The sequence below is a fragment of the Sciurus carolinensis genome, chromosome 4 (genome assembly GCF_902686445.1).
Source record: "Sciurus carolinensis chromosome 4, mSciCar1.2, whole genome shotgun sequence".
Classification (NCBI taxonomy): Eukaryota; Metazoa; Chordata; class Mammalia; order Rodentia; family Sciuridae; genus Sciurus; species Sciurus carolinensis.
The window spans coordinates 104,604,599-104,622,698 of record NC_062216.1 but is presented as its reverse complement, the minus strand read 5'-3'; the positions used below and the strand labels follow the sequence as shown (position 1 = coordinate 104,622,698).

The window sequence follows — 18,100 nt, the reverse complement described above, 5'->3', positions numbered from 1 at the left end:
ATGCACCTTTTCCCTGTGCTGATTTTACTTTGGATTGTTCATCATAATAAATCCTAGCCATCAGGCCCAGTACACACTGAGGCCTGTAAGTCCTCTTCATGAATCATCAACATGGATGGTCTGAATCTTCCAATACAAGGAACATTTGGCCAGCAGCTTACAAAATAGATTTGAAGACTACAGTAATTATTGCCAAACAAGGAGGTTAGGGAAAAGACTATTGCTATGGTCCAAAACAGAGGTGGAAAGTTAAAAGGGATACTGTGAGACTATATTTTCCAAGGCGCAGTTTTGACACTTCCGATAGAACACACTGGATTGCAACAGATTAAGGAATGAAAGAGAATTAAGGGAGCTGAGATAGTGAGTGCAGACTACTCAGAAAATGAAGAAAAAAATATGAGGGTATGGTGGTTTTAGGGTTGCTTGAATCTGAGAAAATCAAATTAGACTAAGTGGTTATGAGTAGATTTTTTTAAAGCAGTCATAAAACTTGAGAATTTGAAAGATGTTTCCCAAAGGAAACAGTTGGAGATAGACTTAAACACAGAAATGGGACCAAAAATGGAGATCACACTGAAAGCTCAATGAGAACAGGGACTTCTGTGGGTTTTCCTCACTAGCATGTTGCAAGCATGTGCAAGCATGCCTAGTACACGGGATGCACTCAGCAAATACTTTTCAAGTGGTAAGGAAAGAAGACAAATCATATTTTAAAAATAGGCAAATCTTGAAGCATGGGGGAAGAAACTGGAGAGACATCAAGTAGGATTATCTGATACTTGTCAGCAAAGTAAGAAGCTGGTGAGTTGGGGAAGAAGATAGCTCCTGAATAGAAGAACATCTGTGACCACTTCTCTGGGGAAATCATTAAGGAATCAATAAGAAATTAAAAAAAAAAAAAAAAACACTGTTTTTCTGTCCAGATTTCCTTTTTAGAGGAAAGAAAAAGTCATATGAATTTTTAAAATACTTTTAGAATATATATAACATGACACCTAAGTGAACTCAGTCAAATCAATGTCTTTAACAGTGTTCCTAAGGAAAAAAAAAAAAAAAAACTCTTGGATGAATTCTTTATCTCTAGGTCTAAAACCTGATGAAAAAGAAAAAAGACACTGCTTTTATCTTAAACCCATCTAGAATGACAGGACATTGAAATGATCTTCATTTTAACTAGGAGAGAAAAGGTACTTTTACACTGCATGGGGTCAGATTTGCTGACAGACTTTCACTAATGGTCTTAGAGTTCTGACCAAAGTACAGAAACAGTCAACCTTAAAATTGCAAAGGAAATTGTTAGCATTTGAAAAGAAAACGTTGTTAATTAAACTTCAAACACTATTTTATCACTGCTTCAAAAAACAGAACATTAAAAATAAGCCTATAATCCTACATTCAAAGTTACTTTCTTCTTTTTTATGAATCTCATATTATGGAACACATTCTGGTACTGTGCTGGGCATCCCAAATACCACTGCAAGACTGAAGAATTTATTTCCCAAGCTGCTGGGGAGGTTGACACAGGCCTTCTCTCAAGCCTCAGACCTCAGTTTTCTCCCAGAACAGTCCTAGTCTGATGAGAGTTCCTGTCCCAGGTTATACTCCCTTTTCAGAGCAGCCCTCATCCAATGGTTGGTTTCTGTAGGGGTCTAGAACCCCAGCTCTGGGCTGAAGGTGTAACGCAGTTGTAGAGCATGTACCTAGCATGTGCTAGGCCCTGGGTTGGAACCCTAGCACCACAAAACAAACAAAATAAAATTCAGTCCTCCTCCCAAATGTAGACTACTCTATAGGACTATTCCAGCCTCAGAACTCCCTGTGCAGGGTTGGCTGGGATCTTGTGGCTATATTGAATTCAAATTCTCCATCTGTCGTATTCTGTTTTGCTTTTTTCCCTTTCCCAAACCATTCCCCATTGGACTTCCTACACCTCCTTCTCAGAGTCTGCTACCCAGGGAACCCAATCTGTAAGGAAGTTGCAAGAATCACCCATTATTCTAAGAATGAAATGTTAAGTGGAATTTATGTATTGCCTTTTTTCATAACTTCTGTAAAGTGGTTATTGTAGTCTATAGCCCCCAGATTATCTTGTCTTAAAAAAATGCAATGTGAGAAAGAGAAAAAATATACATTCTGTTTTCAAACAAAACTATGCCAGTCCCATCATTAATTATCTACATAAGCTTGGACAGCTTAATTTCTTTGATCCTCAATTTCTTCAATATTAAAGAAAAGATAATAGTACCTACTTCATTATGTTGTTGTAATGCTTAGTTAAGGTGAGGAACACAAAAATACATAGTAAGGGCCCACCAAATGTCACTTCTCTTCTCTGCACACATTATGGTACATTTAGAGTTACATTCCCCTGTTACAAATTCCTGATAATTAATAGCATGCATTATGAAAGTTATGTAGTTAGTGGATGGCATACCAGATCCATGAGTTATGAGAAAGTATTATTCATACTATATGGAATCAAATACAGAACAGTAACTTACCATTTACTGAGCATGTGTGATATTGCAAATACACAGTATTTTACATTTTATGTTTTATTTCATTCTCTAAACAAAACTGTAAGGCAAGAATGATGCATCTTTTGCAGATATAAAACTGTCCATGCTCAGAGAAAGTAAACTCTTTGAGGCTACACATTCAGTAAGTGGCAAAACCAATACCTGAACATAGTTTTTCTGTTATCTAGGTTTGTATTGTACTATAAGATCTCTTGTGCTTTACTAGTCTTCTACAGACCTGCACCAAATAAAGGCTTCTGGCACATCAGCTATGTAAAACCACATGGAGTCATCTTAGAGACCCTAGCCTTCAAACGCCACAGAAAGAAATGAATTGTAAGTCCTAGTTAGAGTCTCAATGAAAAAAAAAAATGATAGCAAATAGTTGAGTACAATTTACTCTTTAGGACACATCATCATTGTGTCCACACCCAGTCCATGGAATCTTCCTTCTCATCACTGCTGTCCTTGAAGCAGTGTCCCAGTTATTGAAGCTACTCCAGTCAGTCCCCAATCTGATCCTAAGTGAGCGCAAATTCTGCTGACCTTTCTGCCTTGTGGGCCTTGGCAGTGAGAAGCAGCACACTGGATGGAGCTCCTAGAGTCAGTGTTTGACTCTCCTACAATAGGGGTCCCTGTTCTGAGATCCCATGTTTGCAGTGGCTGAAAGGCATGGTCACAAAACAGACTAAATCCTTAGCAGACTCCAGCTACATCTTTTTTAAAGAGTATCCTTATATTGTTTTTCTGTGAAAGCCCCTATATTTGCAAAAAAGGTTGCCTTTCAATTGTTTAATTTTTCATGATGCTATTTCAACAACCTGCAATAATTTGTTTTAATCAGTTTTGTGAACACTACAGAAAGTGGCAGGGAGAAAAGTACATTCTTTATACTTAACTTGAATTAATCATTACTCTCTCCAGGGAGTAGCTACTTACAAGATGCCAAATATAATTTTCTCCTGGAAATCTCTTGAATACTGGATTCTAGCTTTCTTCCAAGTTGGTAGCTCTGCTTCCTGCTTTGGGAGAGAATGACAGTAGATGCCATTACACAATCCCTCACTGAAAATAGGCGAGGCCTTTAAATCTCTATCAAGAGCAAGAGCACAGAAAGGAGGAAAGCTGCATCCTGTTCTCTTTGAAGGCTCACGTGTTGACAACAAGCCTACAGAGGCATGGGTACCTTGATCTCAAACTCTGTCCTTACAGAACCCGCCTTGACTAGGACCAATGCACACAAAGGTGAATTGTTCATGCCAAAAGAGGCCAGGTGGCCACTCTGCTCTCAAGAGACTGCAACTGGTACTAATCCATGAAGTGATTTTCGACTCACTGCCTTGTTTTCACAAATGGGATGGAACAGGAAAACAAAACATGAAGAGCAGGGTAACAGTATGGGAGATGGTGAAGACAGTTGTTTCGAAGATTCCACTTGAGTGCATAGTCCCATACCAGAAGGAAAAAACATCCCTGACGGGATACTGGATCAAGACCTCTCATTGAAAAAGCCTTTACTGGAGTCCCAAAACAAGCACAGATTTCTGGAAATGCTAGAGAGAACTGAATAATAGTTATCATTAAAAGCAAATGCTATAAACCTTAAAACTGACTTTTTGGGAAAGTGGGCTTAAATATATTTTTAATTTAATCAAGAACCAATTTATCTAGTAAATAATGAAAAGAAATATTATGTATTATTAAATACAATGATCAAAAAATCTATCAGCACATAAAAACTCAGGAAAACATTTTAACTAATAAGCAATGGACAAAAAATATTTTCATAGTGATGAAATGATTATTTCATCTATTTCTGTCCATTTGGTTAAATTTTGGCTCCTTTTGCTGATGGAGTAGGTCACTACATTTCCTTTTTTAGGATAGATTTGGTTGGCTGATTCTTTGGTTTTGTTTATCTTCAAATAACACTGGTATTTGTCTTGTGTTTTCATATTGAGAATTGCTTTTCATGTTATTATTGAGTTCCAAAGAAGGTAATATGCATAAATCAAGCACAATTTTAGAAATGGGTGGTCAGGGTCTCCACATTAAGAGGAAATCCAACTGATTCATTCCTTTCTAACAACTCATAACTCTTCTTACCTCAGCCTGCAAAGTCCAGAAACGCTTTGGAGAATTTTGGTTAGCCGATTGGCTGAATGTTGGTTCATAATTATTTTGCTGGACTTGAGAAATGTAATTCCAAGTTATGAGAAATCTATTTTGTTTACAGTATTAAGATCTCAGTAATGTAGTTATTTCTGGCAGATTTTGAATATGAAATGTAGTGGTAAAGAGATATGAATTGAATAATTAATTTTGTTTGTATATATAATACATCAAAAAGGAACATTAAAAAAAAACCAAGAAATTCATGATTCAGAGCCTTTTAATAGTTCCCCTTTTTTTAAAATGCAATTCTCCAAAATAACTAGTATCAATTCTTAAGAAAATGTAATATGACTTTTACACACCTATTCTTTGTCATTTATCTGATAAAGCCTTCTTGTTTGTATTAATAATTTAAAAGTACACTAAAGTTTTACATAGAAAAAAGACAAGCACATAGAACTAAGAGCCTCAGAAATTTTTGGAGGAAAAATAAAAACGTGATTGAGAGCTTTGCATTTTTTAACAAGCACTTCAAAATCTGAATCCTCTTATTAATTTTTTTCAATCTCAGCATTGCTTAACCAAGAAAAATAATTTCCAGAACTGAGACCCAGTTATGAAAGAAGAGACTGCAGAAAAGTGAGTATCTTTAGCATTAGTCTCAGATTTCTCCCCCTCTAAAGATCTGAAATAAGTTATTTGCCAATTCCAGGATCTTAAAATCTACAGCTGATAGCTGAATAAGCTGCTATATTCAGTACTTTCCACAAGAAGGTGCCATTTCCTAGGAAGAACAATTCCTTCACAAACAGCAAGTTCCATATATAATTTTAAATTTTCTAATAACCATATTTTAAGTTTTAAAAAGTGAAATTGATTTTAATAACATCTTTACTTAACCCAATATATCCAAAATATTATCATTTTTACATGTAGTCAATATAAAATTATCAATAAAATATTTTATATTTTATTTGCATCATCCTAGTATACATTTTATGCCTACAGCACATTTCAACTGCTCAGTAAATACATGTAGCTAATGGCTATTACATCAAATGATGCACATCTAGAGAATTCAACCTATTTCACTAAGGACCAAAATGAATTTATGATTATAAAAAAGCAAGCACTGACCTATATTTCTTGGGCTTTATAATATAAACATACAAAAATGCAAATCATTTTTTCTTATGCTTGCTGCAGTCAAAGGAATACACAAATGCTTTTTGGCTATAATCACATGAAAATAATATGAAAATAACTAGTCTAAACTCTCTAATCTTTTAACTGAATAACAGCTTATAAATTAAAATAAAATAAATCCTGGTCTTGTTTCATAATATCAATGTTGGTTATAATCAAGTATAAAATATATAGAAAAGTATAATAGACCCAAAGTGGCAAGCTCTTATATACATAAGATGAACACTTTATGTCATCAGCACAATAAAATTAAAAAGCATTAAAAATTAATTTAACAAGTATCTCCTCATTGTAGGGTTTAGAGTTTCTATTTAACCAGTTTTAGTAGTTAGAATACCTGAAACACAAATGGAAGATATAAATGGCCTGTTTTTCAGTTTTAATTCTCTTCTTTCATGATATATTGCTCTTCTAAATGAAGAATGGCTACTTGATACAAAAACATTCTTAACAAAACGGAAAAGGCTTGACTTTTTATAAGGCCATAAGGTCCTGAAAGTAGACTGGGTTTTGTTTCTCTGGTCAAGCAGGAGTACAAGTTTAAAAGAAAACCATGTTTCTTTTACAAGATGTGTTTATGAGAGCGGTGAAAGATAATCACTTTGAGAAACTGCAGTGGCAAGAGGTCACACGGCTTTGATTCTGTGGACAAATGAAGGGAGACACTGTCTCTGTGTCTGTGGGTGATTCTTCAGGGTCCTTGCACCCAGATCCCAGGCACTACTAACGGATGCTGAGCAAAATACAATTTATTTTTAGAACTGCACACCCACAGGCTAAGCAGAAGGATTTCAAGTTCAAGGCCAACAAGGGCAACTTAGTGTCATCCTGTCTCAAAATTTAAAAATAAAATGGGTTGGGGATTATAGCTCAGTAGTTGCACTAGGTGCTAGGTTTAATCCCCAGTATCACAGGAAGAAAGATGAAAGAAAAGGAAGGAAGGAAGGAAGGAAGGAAGGAAGGAAGGAAGGAAGGAAGGAAGGAAGGGGAGGGGAGGGAAAGAGAAAGAAAGAAAGAAAGAAAGAAAGAAAGAAAGAAAGAAAGAAAGAAAGAAAGAAAGAAAGAAAGAAAGAAAGAAAGAAAGAAAGAGAGAAAGAGAGAGAAAGAAAGAAAGAAAGAAAGAAAAAGAAAGAAAGAAAGAAAGAAAAAGAAAGAAAGAGAGAGGGAGGGGAGAGAGAGAAAGAAAGAAAGAGAGAGGGAGGGGAGAGAGAGAAAGAAAGAAAGATAGATACACCCAAAAGGAACAAGCATCATCTTCAATTCTTTATGCTCCCCAAATTTCTACAAACCTTAACTACTTAATTCTGCAAAACAATTTTGAAACTGGCTGTGAATAACTGACAGGCTGATCTTCTTTCTGTATATGAAAAACAAAAGAGGTAAAAATCCACGTTAGTTAGACACAATCTTTTTTAGGTTCTCTGTGTAACATGATTGGTTTTATGTTGTGGTATTCAAATAACAGCATATCATTCAAGAAGTTATGAAAAGTAACAAACAGGCAAAAACCACACTGATAAAGAAAACTATGGCTTAGAGTAGCTTACAAATTTATTATGTATGGGAGCCTTCGCATCCCCTTATCTGATCTTCACAAATTTGTAGACTTGAGGACAGTTCTAATTATTTTATTTTATAAATGAGAAAACTAAAAGTCAGTGAAATAAGGAAGCATAAAAATTGTTACCTGAAACATACCAGAAACACTCTAATGACTTGAAGAAGGGTTTAATTTATATTCCTTACATAGGAATCATTTTTCTTTCTTGGTGGAACATGTTTCCTACCTAAGGGTCTATCACAGTACTCATGTTAAATTTCTCTAGCTACCTGGAATCACTTTCAGTTTTGCTGAAGTGAAAAGAACATCTTGGAGGCTTAGCAGCAGCTTCTATAGCAATGTGTCTCTGTGTACCAGCATGCTCTCAATTATTCAAGATAACATTGAAAGGCCTGGAGATAGATTACTTCAAATACAGCAGAAACAAATTAACAGCTGAGTTAGATAAACTTGAATAAAATAACATTTAAAGCTGGGTATGTGTATACAATGTACACTGATGAAATCTGCAGAATGAAGTCAGAGCACTCCTTAAAATATAGCAAGTACAATAGGATGATTCGGAATCCAAATCCTCCACAGAGAAGCCACAGCCTACAAGAGACCCTGAATAGGAGGCATGACTACATCTCTCTGCATCTTGGCTACACACACTGGTACACTTGTCTTAACCAACTGCAAAATTCTACTTGTTTATTAATTAGGACCTGCACCAGGGTATCTTGTAAGAATTTGTCACAGGATTACATGGCATTTACCTGACCTAGACAATGGGCAGCAATGGAATTATATATGGAATTATGCACCGTGAAATGTAACACCAATGAACACCACAGAAACTTTTTGTTTCTATTTCAGCATTCAGTTTCATTGACACTGAAAAAAATTGTTCAAAGTTCTTTCTTTGGAGGATGAAGTTTAGAAAACACAAAATAAAATCTGCCTTACTTATTAATCCATTACCATCTATTGATGACCTATATAAAAATTACAAACTGTGTTTAAATCCTGAGACTCTTATAGGAATTGAATAATTTCAGTATACGCTTTGAATAAAACTGTTCACATGTGCATCCAAAATATACCCATATTAAAATAATATTAGCCTTATAGAGTTTTCAGATCCATGATCTAAAAATTCTTGAAAAGCTAATTTACTTGTCAGTATCTGGCACCTATAATTTAACTCAAATATATCTGGCTTACTGGCTAATATAATTACTAGCACCTATAATTTAACTCAAATATATCTGGCTTACTGGCTAATCCAGTATAAGTACAGATTTTCAAGAACTCTTTTCACTAGACATTTTCAATATATCCCTGGTACCCACTTATAAACTTAACACCTACCACATTTAAGTCACTGTTCACCATCTTTGCTCAAGGACTTTCAATGATCAAGACTTTTTCCATGAGCAATAACAATTTTACTTTTCTAAATAAATACTTGTTTTATTTTTGTTCTCTAAATTACTAAACCAACTATTTTTAATGATTTGTATAGAGTGCTATCAAACTTTAAAATCCCTAAGACATACAAAGGGTTTTCTTTTTTCTTTAATAATATTCTTCAGAAAGACAAAATTTCAATCAAAATTATATTATATAATTATATCAATAATATAACAAGTGATTTAATAAAAGCACAAAGTTAGCTACACCTTATTGTTATCACCTCATTTGATTCTTCTTTCTTAACTGCTACAAAAATTGTTCCTTCCTATGAACATGGAAGTATAAGTTATTTCTGAAAACAATTTCCTAAATTGATATACTATGCTATTTCATCTTCTATTTCCTCCACTGAAAAATTGGATATTTGACATAAACCAGGTCAGGATGTTAGCTGACCATATTTTCATCAGCTATCTGAGGATGATTACCACTGAGAACATCAATAACTGAAGAAATACCAGTAGTTTAGCTGTTATCTTGTATAAAATAATATACCAATTAAGTTAACTATAAAAAATCATCCTGACTTCAGGGTACATCTTCAAAGCTCCAAGATTCCTCTGAGGACTACAGAAAACTGTCTCGTTTAGAAAGCACAGTTTGCAGAAAAGTGAGGGTCTTGACTTTTTCCTTTGACTTTCTAACTTTTTATTACAGAGTAAAGTTTCTTCATTGTAACAGGTGAAACATTACAAAGATATCTTCAAATACACCAAGACACAGTTTTAAGAACCTTAGTATATCTTTTCACAGCTTCCTGTACATTCAAAATATACACATATATAAAGAGCACTTATATGTGTATGTGTGTGTATTGTTCTGCTTTTTGTTTTTACAGAAATAGAATCATACTATACACACTAATCTGTAACTTGTATTTCTCACTTAGCACCATGGATGCTGTCATATATTAACAGATGTGGACCTGTGGCTACTTAATATTCTATAGACGATACGGTCCATGCTTTATGGAAAGCTCTTCTTGCTAGGGCACTGTGGCACACGTCTGTAATCCCAGAGATTCAGGAGGCTGAGGCCGATCACAAGTTTGAGGTCAACCTTGGAGACTTCAAGGCCAGCCTCAGCAATTAAGAGAGAACCTCTGCAACTTAGTGAGATCAAGTCTAAGAATAACAAACAAAAGGGGCTAGGGATGTAGCTCAGTGGTAAAATACCTCTGGGTTCAATCCCAAGTATGACAAAAATAACAAAACAAAACAAATGAACAACAACAAAAAAAAAGAAAACTTGACATTCACATGATTTCAGCTATTTACCATTACCATCCCCAAAATACATATGCGTTAATAAAAAAAATATTTTTATAGGATAGATTCTCCAAATTAATGGGTGAAAGATTATGGATTCTTTTAAACAAATGAATATTCTGAAAACTGAAAATCAACGTTCATAGAACTAGAAATATGTAACAAGTCAAAGATTTGCAGATCCTTGGACTCAGAAATTCTGATTCTAAAAATTTTTCCCAAAGAAGCAATTGAGCAATATGCATAGTTTTGTTATGTTGTTGTTGTTGCTTGTTTGTTTTTGTTTTGGGGGTTATCTATTTGGTTTGGGAAGGGTTGTTGTTGTTTGTTGATTGGTTGGTACTGAGGATTGAACCTATGGTCACTTTACCACTGAGCTACATTCCCAGTCCTTTTTACTTTTTATTTTGAGACAGGTCTTAATAAGTTGCTTAGGGCCTCACTATGTTGCTGAGACTACCCTCCAGTTTGTGATCCTCCTGCCTCAGCCTCCATGTCACTGGAATTATGGGCATGCACCATCATGCCTGGACAAATGAGCATAGATTTCAAAATACATGGATATTCTCTGAAGCCCTGTTTACAAAAGACAAAAATGGGAAACATCCAAAAATTCAAGAAAACAAATTATGTTAAACACACCTAATGGAACAAAAAGCATATGCTAAAATTGGGTTTATAGTATTTATGTATTAAAAATTATAAAATATATACTATTATTGATTAAAATATTCCTAAATAAAATAGAATGAAAATATCTAATTGAATGTAACTACTGCAAAATAATCCTAAATAAAGAATACTGAAGGGAAGGATATGCAAAATGCTAGTATAACAGCTATTTCTGTATAGTAAGATTAAATATTTTTCACCTCATATTTGTTTGTTCAATATTTGTTCAACAAGTATTTATCGAGTAGCTATATATCAGGTACTAGGTTATGCACAGTGTGAAAAAAAAAAGCAATAACTTAATAAAAAGAAAAAAACTACTGCTGTCTGTGAGGACAAGCAGAGATGGGGACTCAGAAAAAATAAGGAGTGGGACTTTAGAAGAGAGAGGGGGCACGTCAAAGGCTCAAAAACATTTGAAATTATATAATTCAACTCTGTAATTATAGAGATACTATCATATGCAGTGTACTGTAAAAATTCTATAAATTACCTAAGAGTACGGAGTAAATAAGTGACAGAAGATTGGATCAGATCTTAAGATTACAATACTCCTGCCACTTGAGTGTCAGTGGAAATAATGTATGCCACTTCCAAGCAGAAGTGGCAAGGAGAAAGGACATCTTCTCCATTCTCTCACCGTACTTTGTGCTGGATCTGAGCTGGGGGCCCTTGAAAGCCACATCTGGAGGCTCAGTCTAAGCTCTCAAATGACCCTAGGGGTGACGCAACAGCACCATAGGAAATGCTGGGATTTTGCAGCCTGGTTGGACCCACATGGCAAAGAAGAGGTGGGACCCCAAGGTTAGGAGACCTCAGATACCCAGAGAGAAACCCAGGAATGCCACCACAGATGAACACCTAGAAAAACCACATCATGAGTTATACCAGCTGCTAATCTTTAACAAAAATGCCAGTAAGATGAACAATGGAGTCACAGGGACAGAACGAGCCATTAGACACCACACAGATCATGGAAGTCATGTTCTTCTCCCATCCTTACAGAGGACATGTTGGAAAAGATAGGGAAGAAATCTGAGAACAGAAATATTTTAGCCAAAGGAATGAACTCAATCAATACTATCCAAAAAGGTTTTCAATTGTGAAGACTAAAAGGTTAAGCCATTCAAATTATTCCATATGAATAAGTTTATCTAGGGGAACTAAATGAAGGGGTTTCCAGCTACACAGAGGATGAGACTTGTGGACTGGTATCATGTTGGATTTTTTTAAAAGATAACAAAATAGGAAAGAGAAAAGCAAAGAACATGAAGGCAAGACAAATGCCCTCAGATCTTCTCTTTCCTTGGTAGTCAAATGTAGCAATGGTGTGATACTTTATCATCCTTCCTTTCAACAATAAATAAAGCAGCTCAACATAGTTTTGTTCTAGGCCCTCTACCAAATTGAATTTTTCGAATTTTAAGAAGGGAGATGAGCATCCAAACAAAGACACAGAGGAAAGGGGAAAAAAATCAAGAGATTGAAAAATGAATTTATGAAAGAAACTCTACTGGACATGATCCTGCATGACTTTTAGAAAGGGAAATGAGGAAAATAAAAGACAAGTTGAATTGTTTGAGCTAGTGAAAGCATGAAGCAAAAACATATTCCAAAAACTCAGTGGCAGATTTCCAGCATCTCAAAAGATCCCAGATAAATGTGATCCAGAGCTCTTAGCACCTAGGACAGTCAACAGTGGGGGACATCCATCACAGGATCTCCTGGACAACCCAACAGGCTCTCAGTTTATCTGTGGTCCTTTTTGCTTATCCTTTGACTCTGTTTACACATATACACAAGTGTGCACTTGCACACACAGATTCACACACACATACACATTTCCCCCACCATCCTTTTCAAGTCCCTGCTCTGAGATGAGGTCAATCTTAATGCTGCAAAGCTACTATTTGTATTTCACTGCTTAAAAATACATCATTTACTAAATAATTTTAGACAACTATTACTTGGAGCTCAAAATAATTGAAGTTACTTGTTTTTTCAGAGGAGAATTAAGATACTTTGTATGACCCAATTCAGCTCCCCTGGGGATCTCCTATTACTTGAGAAACTACAAGAGAAAACTTATCAAATACCAAATGTTATTTACTAGTGAGAGAGTGTAATTCTCACCTTCCCTAGAGGGATTTCAGTCACCCTGGCCTCACTCCATCCCACTGGGCCCAATTTGACAGCACCATTTCCCTTCCAGAAATGAAGGATTCAAGTGTGTATTTAGATGGTAAAGAAATCAGTACAGTAGACAGTAGTTCAAATGAACTCAGCTGATTCTTATTGAGGGCTTACTGTATGCTGGACTAACAAAAGTCTTAAACTAAAGAGCAAGTGACACTAAAAAGAACACCTAAAAGTGGAGAATCAATTATTCAAGAGATTATGTAGCCTAAAAACCAAAAAAGGAAGTAAGAGTTGGGGAAAACAGACTATATATGATATATATACTATATCTTCAGGATTTAATATTGTTTTATAAGCCTTTTTGACCGCTCACTCCTAAAAAGACTCCAATTTAAATCCCCTAATTTTAATTACTGTTTATTTTTTTAAGTAAAATAATAAAGTTCAGTTTTATTAATCCAAAGAGAAAAACATCTGCCACTTCAAAAATGAGAAAAATGAGAGTAGAAAAATAAGAACAGAAAAATAAATGAAAAAAAAGAGATCAAATTAAAAGGCTAGTGAAAAGATATATGAATTTTTTAGCTCAGATTATAAACAAATTATAACAAAAACAATTTTAACCCACTTTTTGTAATGATAAATGTTCACAAGAGTGTTGAAAGAATAAAAAAATGAAAAAAGTATATGTTTTATAGCTTTAAGCAGAAGAAAAAGGAATGCAAAAAAACAAAAAAAAATAGTAAAAGCTTAACTACTACTAATGCTGGTAGAAGCAAGAAACAAACTCAGAACAAAATTTTTAAAAAAGCAAAAAAGCAGAAAATAAAGGTACAGGAAAAATAGGTGAAGCAACATAGTAAAAAATTTAAAGGTTAAAATAGAAGTGAACAAGTAATTTTTTAATGACATAAAATTAACAAAAATGTCTTCCTGCCTCAACACAAGCCTCAGGTTTTGGCTACCATCATAGCAATCAAGAAGAATAGCTAATTTTTCATTATATTCTGATACCAAAATTAATTATTAAATACAAATTTTATTAGAGCAGTGAATCTTTGAGTGCTGGAGTAACATATCATATGTCAGAGCTAGTAGAATTTCACATATATTTGTAAAATATAAATATACTCTCATATACTAAAAGATTTTGATTAAAGTGGATTCTCAAACAAATAATTAACTTTAAAAATACTTTCTGTGCTGCATAGTATGCAATGTGATAGCTTATACTGTACTAAGGCTATTTAAAAGAAAAAAGAGATGTTCTTTAATATTTAAGCTGTGGGAATTCAGATCTCTAAAGTGTCATTATTTAATAAAAAGAATAGAATGAAAACAGGTGTGATTAGAAATTGTTGATTCTATTATCATTATCACCACACTTAACCACTCTGTGTGACATCTTTCTGTCTTTCCTAAAGCATTCAACTCTACTGAGCATCTGCTTCTAGTTGAGGGCAGTTGAGCCCAGGGGTGCTTTACCACTGAGCTACAGCCTCAGATCTTTTATATTTTTTCTTTTGAGACAGGGTCTCACTAAGCTGCTGATGGCCTCACTAAATTGCCAAGACTGACCTCGAATTTACAGTCCTGCTGCTCAGCCTCCTGAGTTGCTGAGATTACAGGAAAAGCACCCAGCCATCCACTTGTTAAAGTTATATTTCCCACTGCATCTCTCTACTGATCTTCCAACATCCTCTTTGCCTACTTCTCTACACTTTAGACTCTGACTTATAATCTTTTATTTTAAGACATTTTCCTTTGCAGTAAAATAACCTCATTTGCATCATCATTTCTCATCTTTCTCTCTTTGCCAAAAAAGAAGAAACAGGGTGGGGTGGGGGGAAAGAAGGCTATATTCTGTGTATATTAAAGAAGTTTTATAATGCTATTAAGGGTATTAAGAATTCAAAGACTGGCTACTTTTCTTTTTGTACCATAAAACAAGACATACTACTTGATGGTAGATTGGGGAAGTATGTTAACTATCATCTTAACTATCACAGTTGGAAGATGGAAAAATTCAAAAGTACCTTTACAAGTGGGAGAGTATCAACAAATTATGCTCAACCTCTTTCTACACAGTATGCCATATGATGATGTATGGTTTTTCCATACTTGAGTAAGCTCTGATAACATAAAGCAACACACAAAAGTTCAGTAACAAGAAGTATTTGGAACCCTCAACTAAAAGTTAGCAAACTAGGTCCAAGAGAAAGTATTGTGCAGAAAAGTTTCCAACTTCTGAATACCTGCTGTGTCACTAGCCAAATATTCACAATGCCTTAGTCATAGGTTTTCTATGGTTAGAAGCAGGCACTTTTTACACTTATTTTTAGAAGAGTATTGGTACTCATAAGGATAGTCTGTGCCAATACTGTTTCCAAGCCAATCCTTGATAACTATAGGCTATGAGCCAAAAGTGGAAAATGATGAACCTGCGGTTGAGATGGCGGCAGGTGGTTCTGAAGACAGAGTGCTCTAAAATGCCTTAGTCACAACTCCAGAAAAAGAGCAGAGATCACCACAATCACATCAATAACCTTCAAACAACTTGAACATATAGGCAAAGCACAATTATATATGATTAATATGAATAAGTATTGAGTAACTAATTAATATGAATAAGTCAATTAGGAAATGAAGAACTTAATTAGGAATGTAGGACCCACTAAGGTTGCTTTATGTAGATATATATATATATATATATATATATACACATATATATATATATATAATTTTTCCTATTAGAACAATAACTGGAAGAATTGATAAAGATCCAATAGAATCTTCAACAAATACTAGAAAAATATTCTCCAATTAATTCTTCATGAATCATTAGTTTCTTGTTGGCACATATCAGTTATCAAAAATTATTGAATCAGATAAATAACAACTCAATTCATTTTTCAAGTATTGCACAATTGCTCTGTAATAGCTTATATAGTTATATTAAACACTAATCACTGTTGTGGAGACAGCCAAAGGCAGATATTTATTAATTTCCAGTCACAAAATCATGATACCAATGAGGATGAAGTTGGAAATAAGAGGTTGCTTCTTTGCATCATCTAACATAATAGACAACTTCATTCATTTGTCTCTTCATGGAATTCATTTTAAAATGTTTATTAAACCACTGACGTTGACCAGGTGGTAAAAGTTTATAGAAAGAAAAATCAGGGAGTAACATTTGAAATAAATTTTGAAGGGCAGATAAGATTTCAAATGTGGAGATGCAAGGGAATGGACAGCATGAGTTTGAAAGGCAGAAAATGACAAGCCAAGAACAGGAAACAGAAAGAATCCAAGTTTTGTCTCATATCCTGTGTTTCAACAATTGTTTTCCATTCAGCATATAGAAACAAAATGAGAGTAAGGCATCAATTGATCATGCCATCCGAGTACACATTTTAAAGCATGTTTCAGTTTGCCAACAAATTTCTGGCAGTAGTGGATAGAAAACAGTTTATACTATTTTGCATATATTGTGGAAAATCATCATTCCTAAACTTTCCCTTCTTGTCACATCCTTACTATGATTCATGTCTCTGAAAAATAAGATATTATTTATAAAGCACTTAAAACAAGCAGTAAATAAGCATTAAATAAATTTAATACACAAGTAAAGCTCTGATTCTTCCATTTGCTTAGAAAAGGTTAGAAGCTACATGTCCTCAAGACCACAAACACACAGACCTCAAGTGTACAATGAATCAAAATGCAGTCTGTTAAAAAAAAAAAAAAAAGAATGCTGGGAAAATTCTTTATGGAAAAATATTTTATAATGAATTAGATTTTTTATATAAATACATAGCTATTCAGATTATTTCTTCTTGCATCAGTTTTGTGAAATTATACAAATCAATAAATTTATCTATTTCTTTTTCTGGGGTTTTCTGGAACATGCTGATATAAATTAACATTCTCTATTTTCTACCTGTTTAAAATCTGTAGTCATATTCCCTCTTTCATTCTTTTTTTTTTTTTTTTTTTTTTTTCCTGGTACTAGAGATCGAACACAGAGCACTTTACCACTGAGCTACATCCCCAGCCCTTTTTATTTGTTTAATTTTGAGATTTTGAGACAGGGTCTCGCTAGACTGCTGAGTCTGACCTTGAACTTGTGATCTTCCCGCCTCGATCTCCAAAGCAGCTGGGATTGTAGGCATGTGCCTCCATGCCCAGATTCCTTCTTTGGTTCTCAATATTCATAATTTGTGCTTTCTATCTTTGCTTCTTGATCAGCCTTATTTGAACTTACCAGTCATATTAATGTTTTAAAAATTAACATTTGGATTTGTTCATTTTCTCTATTGTTTGCCTTTTTCTTCTTTATTTCTCTTCTTATTTGCTCTTTATTATTTCCATCTTCCTATTGACCTCTAGTTAAATTTGCTCTTCTTTTTCTAATCCCTTAAGATGGAAACAGAGCAATGATTTAGAACCTTTTTGCTTTTTTATAATCTAAGAATTTAAAATATAAATTACCTCTAAGCACTACATTTGTTACATCCCATCAATTCTGATATATGCCATGGTATCAAACAATTCCAAAATTTTGGGACTTTAGAACAAAACAAGTTTATTCCTTTCTCACTCTACATGTGCACAGAGGGTCAGTCACAGGCTCTGCTCCACACTGTCTTCATACCAAGACTCAGGCAGATGGTGCAGCAACTATCTGGAACACCAGTGGTTGCCAAGGAAGAGAGGGTCTTGCATGTGTAATCAAATGCTCCTGCTCAGAAACAGCACACCTCACCCCTGCTCTCACCTAGCCAGCCAGAACTCATCACAAGAGCAAGTATTTGAATCAGAGATGATGACACAAATATCTGATGAATTACATGAATTACCACAATAATGTATATTTTCCCTCACTAGAATATATGACCTATAAAAATGAGAACATTGGGGCTGGGGATATAGAGGGCTTTGCCTTGCAAGCATAAAGCCCTCGGTTCAATCCCCAGCACCGCAAAAAAAAAAAAAAAAAAAAAAAAAAAAAAACATTGTGTGTTGTATTCACTGCTGTGTCCCCAGTACCTAGGACTGAGCCCCCTACACTAATGGACACTCTAGAAGTACCTCTGGAATGAATGCTAGACATCTCTTTTATTGATATTTCTTGCATATCTAAGGTTAAAATATGT

General features: G+C 34.5%; 1 protein-coding gene across 4 annotated transcripts in view; it reads right to left on the bottom strand.

Moving 5' to 3' along the window:
* The window catches only part of Tmem117 (transmembrane protein 117), a 476,419-nt gene that overhangs the window by 434,963 nt on the left and 23,356 nt on the right, over window positions 1–18,100 (bottom strand). The window contains exon 2 of one of the 4 annotated variants that reach the window (XM_047551640.1): window positions 7,133–7,200. The exons of the other annotated variants lie outside the window; for them this stretch is intronic. The gene's annotated coding sequence lies outside the window, so the exon portion shown is untranslated. The remainder of the gene's footprint in view (window positions 1–7,132; window positions 7,201–18,100) is intronic. 4 annotated transcript variants of the gene reach the window in all.